The sequence below is a fragment of the Lipotes vexillifer genome, unplaced genomic scaffold (genome assembly GCF_000442215.2).
Source record: "Lipotes vexillifer unplaced genomic scaffold, Lipotes_vexillifer_v1.1 scaffold1679, whole genome shotgun sequence".
Taxonomy (NCBI): Eukaryota; Metazoa; Chordata; class Mammalia; order Artiodactyla; family Lipotidae; genus Lipotes; species Lipotes vexillifer.
The window spans coordinates 937,263-945,671 of record NW_006796614.1 but is presented as its reverse complement, the minus strand read 5'-3'; the positions used below and the strand labels follow the sequence as shown (position 1 = coordinate 945,671).

The 8,409-nt window shown below is 36.4% G+C and overlaps 1 protein-coding gene across 2 annotated transcripts in view; it reads left to right on the top strand.

Moving 5' to 3' along the window:
• The window catches only part of CSMD3 (CUB and Sushi multiple domains 3), a 1,097,972-nt gene that overhangs the window by 226,741 nt on the left and 862,822 nt on the right, over window positions 1–8,409 (top strand). The window lies entirely within an intron of this gene.

Here is an 8,409-nt window from a genome sequence, read left to right as displayed (position 1 = left end):
TTTTGCGGTACGCGGGCCTCTCACTGCTGTGGTCTCTCCCGTTGCGGAGCACAGGCTCCGGATGCGCAGGCCCAGCGGCCATGGCCCATGGGCCCAGCCGCTCCGCAGCATGCAGGACCCTCCTGGACCGGGGCACGAACCCGCGCCCCCTGCATCGGCAGGCGGGCTCTCAACCACTGCGCCACCGGGGAAGCCCCCAAAGTTCTTTCTTTTTGACTTCTAAGAGCAAGTTGTTTAGAGTAAAGCCATCTCAGTAGTCTGCTTCTGTTCCAGATACTTGACAATCTCATGATTTTTAAAAAATATAAAAGTTGTTAACAAGCACCTGAAGCTTGAAAAACACAAGAATATTAAGGATGCTTGGAGTGGGGGAATGGGTAGTGATGTGGAGAACTGTCAGTGTCATGGGAAATAGTTTTCAGTACTAATGGTTTCTTAATAAGAAAGAAAAACAAAACAAAACAATTTATCAGTGACTTGCTTTTACAGGAATAATGTATGACAATATAAAAACAAGTTTTATTTTAATGCTCTTAATCTCTTGATGTCAATGAAGTAGAGGCACAATGACCTGTAATTAAGTGAATGGGACTATAGCAGTAGAGAAGTGAGAGCGGGGGCAGTTGAAGATGGAGGAAATTTCTGTAACGTATACTTACAATTTAATAACACTCATATAGTAAATCTATTTGATTGTGCACTATGTATAAGCCATAGCAAGGGTTGGATGATGGATGCCCACTGAAATTTATGGCATCAGTGTTATCTATTATCAATTGTATCATTTTTATTTTTAATAGACTGTAGTTTTAGAACAGTTTTAGGTTCACAGCAAAATTGAGCTGAAGGTACAGTCCCATATACCCTTTGATGTCACATACTCACAGAGTGCCCTATTTTTCTGAGAGTCAACAGTGAATCTAATTATACATCTTAGATTTATACATTTCATATATGCTTTTAAAACTGCAAATAACAGTTCAATACAAAATTATATATATGCATCAGTGTTCTCAGGCACAGAATTTAGGAGGAATTTGAGCAAGTTTTTCCTCAAGCATATAGTGAATATTATGAACCCTAATAGTGGAATGTTTCCTTCTAACCTAGCTGTCTTTTTTGATTTTTATTACAGTGAGCAGCTTAGTAGGTATGATATTGCTAATTGGAAACAATGAGATTTAAAATGTTTATAACCTGTATTTTCTTGAGCATCTGTCTAAGAACCACACCAGAGTTGTACACCTGTTACAATCCAAGAACTTACAGTAGTACATCATCACCCAAAGTCCACAGTTTACATTATAGTTCACTCTTGGTGTTGTACATTCTATGGGTTTTGACAAATGTGTAATGACATGTGTCCATCATTATAGTATCATACAGAGTAATTCACTGACCTCAAAATCCTCTATTCTCTGCCTGTTCATCACTTCCCTGCCAATGTTTTTTTTCTTTTTTTTCATTTACATATTTTTGAGTACATATTTTGTGTATAACAGTGTATTCTACAAACAATTGGAACAAAAATAATTGGTCTTATAGTTTCAGAAATATATGGCATTGTTAAAAATTATATTTAGTTTAAAATTATGGTAAAATATTTTACATATTTTAACATGCACCTTTATGCATGATTATAGTATGATTAACTTTTGAGTATGATAACTCAAGGCAGTATGGCAGTATCCTTTGCTGTTTCATCATATTAAACACTCTCATGTGCAGTTATGAGTAAGTTTAAAATAATGTGCTATTTTGGTGTAGCTTTTTTCAAAGACAGTTGGTACTTGATCCAATGAAATTTCATGTTTTTTCACTTTATTGAAATTAACAGGCATTCTGTTCTACAATTCTAAGGTGGTTTTATGTTGTTTTCCTAGACTCAGAAGGTGAAACAGTATGTACATTCAAGATAATTTGCATTAAAATGAGACTTGTATGCAGGTAAATCCAACATATTTGCTAATTTAATGACTCCAAATCCTCTAGAACACTACATACTCATTTACAAATATGTTTACCCTTATTCATAAACATAATTACATATATTTAGAAATATCTTACTAGAACTAGATCTCTTGGGTTTAGGATTATAAAAGGATTTTATCCACCTGTAATCTAATGTACCTTAAGCTTAAAAAGTGATGTCCACTATATGGTTTATTCATCATTTTCCATTTGATATGTAAAGGCTGGGTATTGAGTTCTGTGTGAAGATGAAAAATTAAACACATTGATTATTATACTTTCCTGAAATCCATCTAAAACAAAAGAGTTTTTAAATGACAAAAACTCACAAGAATATAGATAGTAGAGGAGGATTAAAACCAAACAAAATTTGGGAGCTAGTAATTAGATGAGCCAGTGATAACAGACTTAGAAGTCACCAGAAGGTTGAATCTTAAGTCACTAGTGGAAAAAACTAAGAGGCAATCCAGTTTATACCTTAGAATGTCCAGAAGGTCTCATGAATTGGTGGCACCAGAAACCTATAAAAGAGTGAAGGTCATGCTTAAGCGAGGAAGATTAGTTGAAAATCCAATTAAGAAGTGGTGAGAGAGCAAAAACATGCAACTAGGCAACTTCCTGTTCCCTACCCCAACTGAATATTGGAAGTTTATTCTCTGGAGGAGGTAGAAGAGTCTTTGGATGGTGAGTCTGAGATACAATTGGAAAGAGAGGTACAGTACAAAAATCAAGCAGATTAATGTTTCCATACAAAATTTTGACACCTCCTTCTTCACATACCCACACATCATTCACCTCTTAAATCCCAGAAACCTGTTAACCAGTTCAGTACTCTCCACGCAAATGATTAAAGACTCTTTTATGCAGAATCTAAGCAGTCCAGTAGGAAATATTTAAAGATACTGACATAATGGATCTCTCAACAAATCAATCAAGGAAAATAGACTAGAGTGAAGTCTACAGGTATCAAGTACCAACTCTATACTCAGAGCATCCATTCAGCTTTTACTTAACTACTTGTAAGTATTAGCAAACAAAAGTAACCTAACTTCTGAAGTTCTCTAGCATAGAATCTAAGGTCTAAAACAAATAGAATATAACAATTTTAAGGAAACAAGTTGTATATGCGTAGAAGAAAAATTCAAAAATGGACAAACAAAAAGACTGATATGAATGTTCTTGAAAAGATATAAAACATGAATATGATGCAATGGAGAAAGAACAACCAAATATTCTTAGAAATAAAAAAATGAAATAAAAATGAAAAAGTCGTTAGAAGAGTTTAAAGGCAAATTTGAGGAAAAATTCTAGAAAAAAGGGGGAAAAGACAGATATAGGAAACAAGAAAGAAAAGATAAAGTAATATTGGTAGCAATAGTATCAATAATTAGAGGAGCAGTCCAAAAGGGCCTTCAAATAATAATCATTCTTAAAAAGATCATTGATAAAATGAAGGGGAGAAAATTATCTGAAATTTTTTTCTAAAGCAGGGGACATGAAGTTCCATATTGAAAGGACCAACAACTATCCAGAACATCTGATGGAAATAATTTCTTCCTTGTCAAATAATAAAAAAAAAAAAGCGTGAGCTGTGAGAATATATACATATTTTTTAGCAAGAGAAATAGGGAAAAATAAGAGCAAATTCAAAGTGCTAACATTCAGAATGGCTTTGGCCTTCACAAGATCAGCAGTGTCACAGAGCCTTGCTTTCCAAATCCTAATGTAACTGGTTTCCTTACTAGAATTCTGTACCTATCCAAACTATCCTGTTGTTTGAGGCATAGTATGAGGCGTAGTATGAGGCATTATTGATCTCTTAAGTACACATTCTTAAGAAGCTACAGGTGCTTCATTATAACAAAGAAAGTGAATGTTGTGGGATGTAAGAAAAAGAGGATCCAACTAAGAAGATAGTTTAATGGCATATATAGAATAATTCCCGGTAACAGAAACATAAAATAGACATAAACTTGTTCATATGGAGACTAGAATGTTCTGAAAATTTTTCTTCAGTTAGTTGAAGTTGAATGCTTGATGTATCTAAATTTATTGGGAAATGATTCAGAGAACTGGCAGAGAGTTTGAAGTTGAGTTTTTATTCAACATGAAATAAATAAAAAAGGGAAATTATTAACTTCACAGAAAATAGAAACTTAAGCAGAAAACAAAAGTTTATGTATAATGTATAGCTTTGCTAAGAATGCTAAGAATAGCATTTACATAGTTATAGTGTTAACACTGAATATTTCAAACGCAATTTTATGGGAAAAGTGTTTTGGGGGGGGTTAGTTTAGGGTGATGAAAGAGAATAAATTATGAGGAAATAATTCATATGCCTTAAAAAAACAAAAATCAGGCAATAGTTATATGAGAGGCAGAGGTAGATTTCAAATGAATTAGTTGAAGATATATTTACAATGGCTTACAATGGCTTCAAAGTCATATACCATCTGACCTTGTTTTAACTCTCTGACCTAATTTTCTCCCAGTCTCCCCCTCAGTCCCCCTTGTTTTAACTCTCTGACCTAATTTTCTCCCAGTCTCCCCCTCAGTCAGTCCTCTGGAACTAATATGGATTCTTACTATTCCAGGAATGCTCGAGGCATTCTGTGCTTCAAGGTCTTTGCATTTGCAGTTCACTTTCCTGGAATACATTCCCCCAAGATGTCCTTATGGCTAGCTCCTTTGCCTCCTTTAGTCAGATCTTACATGTCACCATGTCAGTGAGCCCTTCCCTAGCTAGCATAATAAGCTTCTATCTCCCCCATTAAACTTTTTATTTTCCTTCTTTGCTTTTTATTTCTCTTTAACACTTATTATCTAATAGTACCCTAAATATTACCTTATTTATGATCTGTGTCCCCTCTCCATCACCTGCTGGCAAGTTTAGCTCACAAGCTCCCTGAGAGAAGGGATAATATGTTGCTCATTGTTGTATCCCCAGTGCCTAGGCCAATGTGTGGCATGCAGTAGGTGCTTAATAAGCAAGCGACAATTAGAAAATATTAATGAATTAATAAATGCAAAAAGAATTTATAACCTATGTTTAAAAGTCATTTGTGAATGTACATAATGGCAAAATAAAAGGAAAAAATAGTTTAAAAAAAGCTAAAATAAAGATTCTTTAGTGCACATGAATTCCTTATGTTTTAATCAAATATCCCCTAAACATACATTGTATAAGAAAAAAAAAAGTTTGGGAAAAAGAAGCATAATTATTGATGTTCTTCTGTGTGAGTTCATACATTTCATTAATAGTTTCATTTCATTAATAGTTTCATTATGTAAGTTTCATTATGCAGAAGTAAGTTATTGTCATTCAGAAATAGTTTGGAGATATATTCCATTATAGAGTTTGCATGTATAAATAAGCATATTATTAATGGCAATTAGCACACAATGCACTTCCTCTTAAATTTAATTATATGCTTGATTAAGAGTGTTTGGGTACTTAATTAAAATAAGAAAGTCCAATGATACTTAATTCTCACTTATATTCATATTGCAATTCTAATAACTCCAGTCCTCACTCAATCCATGCATAGCTCCTATTAATTTGAATCAGAAGTATGTATGCTCACTGAATAAAGCCTGAAATGCAATTGGATAGGTTACATCAAGGAAAATTCTCTGCAGTCTGACAGTATGGAATGAAGGAACAGTCCGGTGCCCGCAACTGAACAGAGAGATAATTGTCATAATTGGTTTCAATTAGTTTTTCATAGCTCTGGTGAAGCAGTTTCTATTGTATTATACCATGAGCTATAACCAGTAACAGAACTAGTTAGCATGATTAATAGGTGTCAGTGCTTATAAAGGTAAAATACATTCTAAATGTTAAGATCTCAGTGAAGATAAATGAACTGAATAGCAATGTAAATGCATTGTTGAGAAACCTTTGCCTTTGTTAAATGTGATGTGGTTTGAATGGAATGAGATCAGACATATTCAATGAACTCAAGTGTCATAAATACATATTTTCTGAGGAAAATGGGTTCATGTACAAACAGCCATCTTTTCAGTATGAAACAAGTGACCATTAAATGAACGTTAGAATGTGGTGATATCAAGAAACTCACAACATAGTTAAAATCATAGTTCCTATTAATTTGCTTAAGTAGCCCAAATAAATTTTGGTAATGCCTATGGTACTAAAGAAGAAACTGAAGTATTGAAAGCCTCCTTGGCCACACACTAGTGAATGGCAGAGATAGGATTCCAAGACAGTTTTATTTGATTTCATTATTGGAGCTTTCTTTCACTGTATGTCCTTTTCCAATGATGAGGTCAACTGCAAGAACGCAAATCAACTGGAACAAGCTCCCTATTTGTTTTTAGTTTTCCTCCACACTTTCAGAGCTATTCCTGTAGGGAGAAAAGGTTGAACATTATTCTGGAAGAGTAAAATAGTCAAGATTCATTTCACTGCTTGTCATCTAGGAAACTCTGAAGGCCCTGGTTTTCACTTCCCCACCAATCCTGCCTCCAACAAAGATTATTGTCTTGTATTTTTTGTCAGTATGGGGTTCAAAATTTTTTTCCTCAAGGAAGTTAAATTCACAAAGAGATTTGAAATAATTTGGATTTCTCATATTTTCCTAACTTCCCAGTTCATCTTTGAATTAAACTAATTCTTTAACCATAAAAAATATTGAGTCCAGTATGTCCAAATTAAAGAGTTTGCAGTTTTAATGATGCACATGAAAAATATAATATCTGACTTGATTATGGTCTCGAAGGATAGAAACATTTGGATAGAGAAGAAAAGGAGATATTTCATAATAGTGTGAGCAGATCATATTGAGGGACACTGATTATTTGAAATAGAACATGTGACTAGGCAAGCGTAGGGAGATTTAGGAGAAGTATAAAAGGGTGTGGTTGTGGAGGATCTTGATCAAGTGGGAGATTGGGTTTGCTTCTGTAAGCAGAGTTGGAAGGATTGTATGAGGGTATTTTTTTTTTGCGGTACGCGGGCCTCTCACCGCTGCGGCCTCTCCTGCTGCGGAGCACAGGCTCCGGACGCGCAGGCTCAGCAGCCATGGCTCAGGGGCCCAGCCGCTCCGCAGCATGTGGGATCCTCCCGGACCGGGACCGGGGCACGAACCCGCGCCCCCTGCATTGGCAGGCGGACTCCCAACCACTGCGTCACCAGGGAGGCCCTGTATGAGGGTATTTTGAGAGGATTAACCTGTAAACTCTGAAACAGGATGAAGGGGGGAGATATCTAAATATTAGGTGGTATGATCAGATAAACCTTTCGATCTCCATTTCACTCTTTTTCTATATGAAAATGTTAGAAAAGAAACAAGCAAAACCACATTTCTGAAACTTATAGTGGATCCTTGAATTATAATTGCAAGTGACTCTTCTCCAGTTTCCTTCTCCTGTTCAGAGGTTGGTAGAGAGGTGGCAATGATTCTAGGTAAACTTAATTCCATTAGTGACCTAAAGGTAGTAGTCCCCTTACTGGGCTGATTCTGTATTAATCAAGAGGTCAATCCTAGAACTTGTTCCTAGAAACAGTATTAAATCCCTTTTGCTTAAAAAAGTGTTTTTCATTTCTGGCATTGATGAAATATTTGTACTAGAAGTGATGCATTAAAATAAAAACCTAGGGACTTCCCTGGTGGCACAGTGGTTGAGAATCTGCCTGCCAATGCAGGGGACACGGGTTCGAGGCTTGGTCTGGGAAGATTCCACATGCCGCGGAGCAACTAAGCCTGTGCGCTACGACTACTGAGCCTGCGTTCTAGAGCCTGCGAGCCACAACTGCTGAAGCCTGCTTGCCCTAGAGCCCACGTGCTGCAACTACTGAGCCTGTGTGCTGCAAGTACTGAAGCCCGTGTGCCTAGAGCCCGTGCTCCGCAGCAAGAGAAGCCACCACAATGAGAAGCCCACGCACCCCAACGAAGAGTAGCCCCTGCTTGCCGCAACTAGAGAAAGCCCACATGCATCAACGAAGACCCAACACAGCCAAAGATAAAATATTAAAAGAAAACAAACAAACCTAAAATATGTGTTAACTGTTTTGTGGTCAGGAGTAGTAGTGAGGAAACATATTATGAGCTGGAAGGCTGGTGGCTTTTCTGAGTTATGGCAACTGTGGTGAAGTAATTGTATGACAATCTGGAATACAGACCACTGAAGCTTTAGCTTGAAAGGATGAAGTTAAAAAAAAAAAACCTTGTTAAGGTGTGTGGCCTGTTCCTGGCTGCCTTTGACAAGAGTTTACAACAAAGACAAGAGCTCAGCCTGATATTGGCCAGTTTTCAAGAAGAGATTGAAGAAAGTAGAGTCTAAAATTCTGGTGATTTATGGGTTGGAAAAGCCAGCTGCTTCTGTACAGCAGGGGATAAGAAGGTTTATCAGAGTCTCCTATTAAGTTTCTTAGAGGATGAAGGGCAGCCCTGGGGCAAAGATCAGATAAAGAAT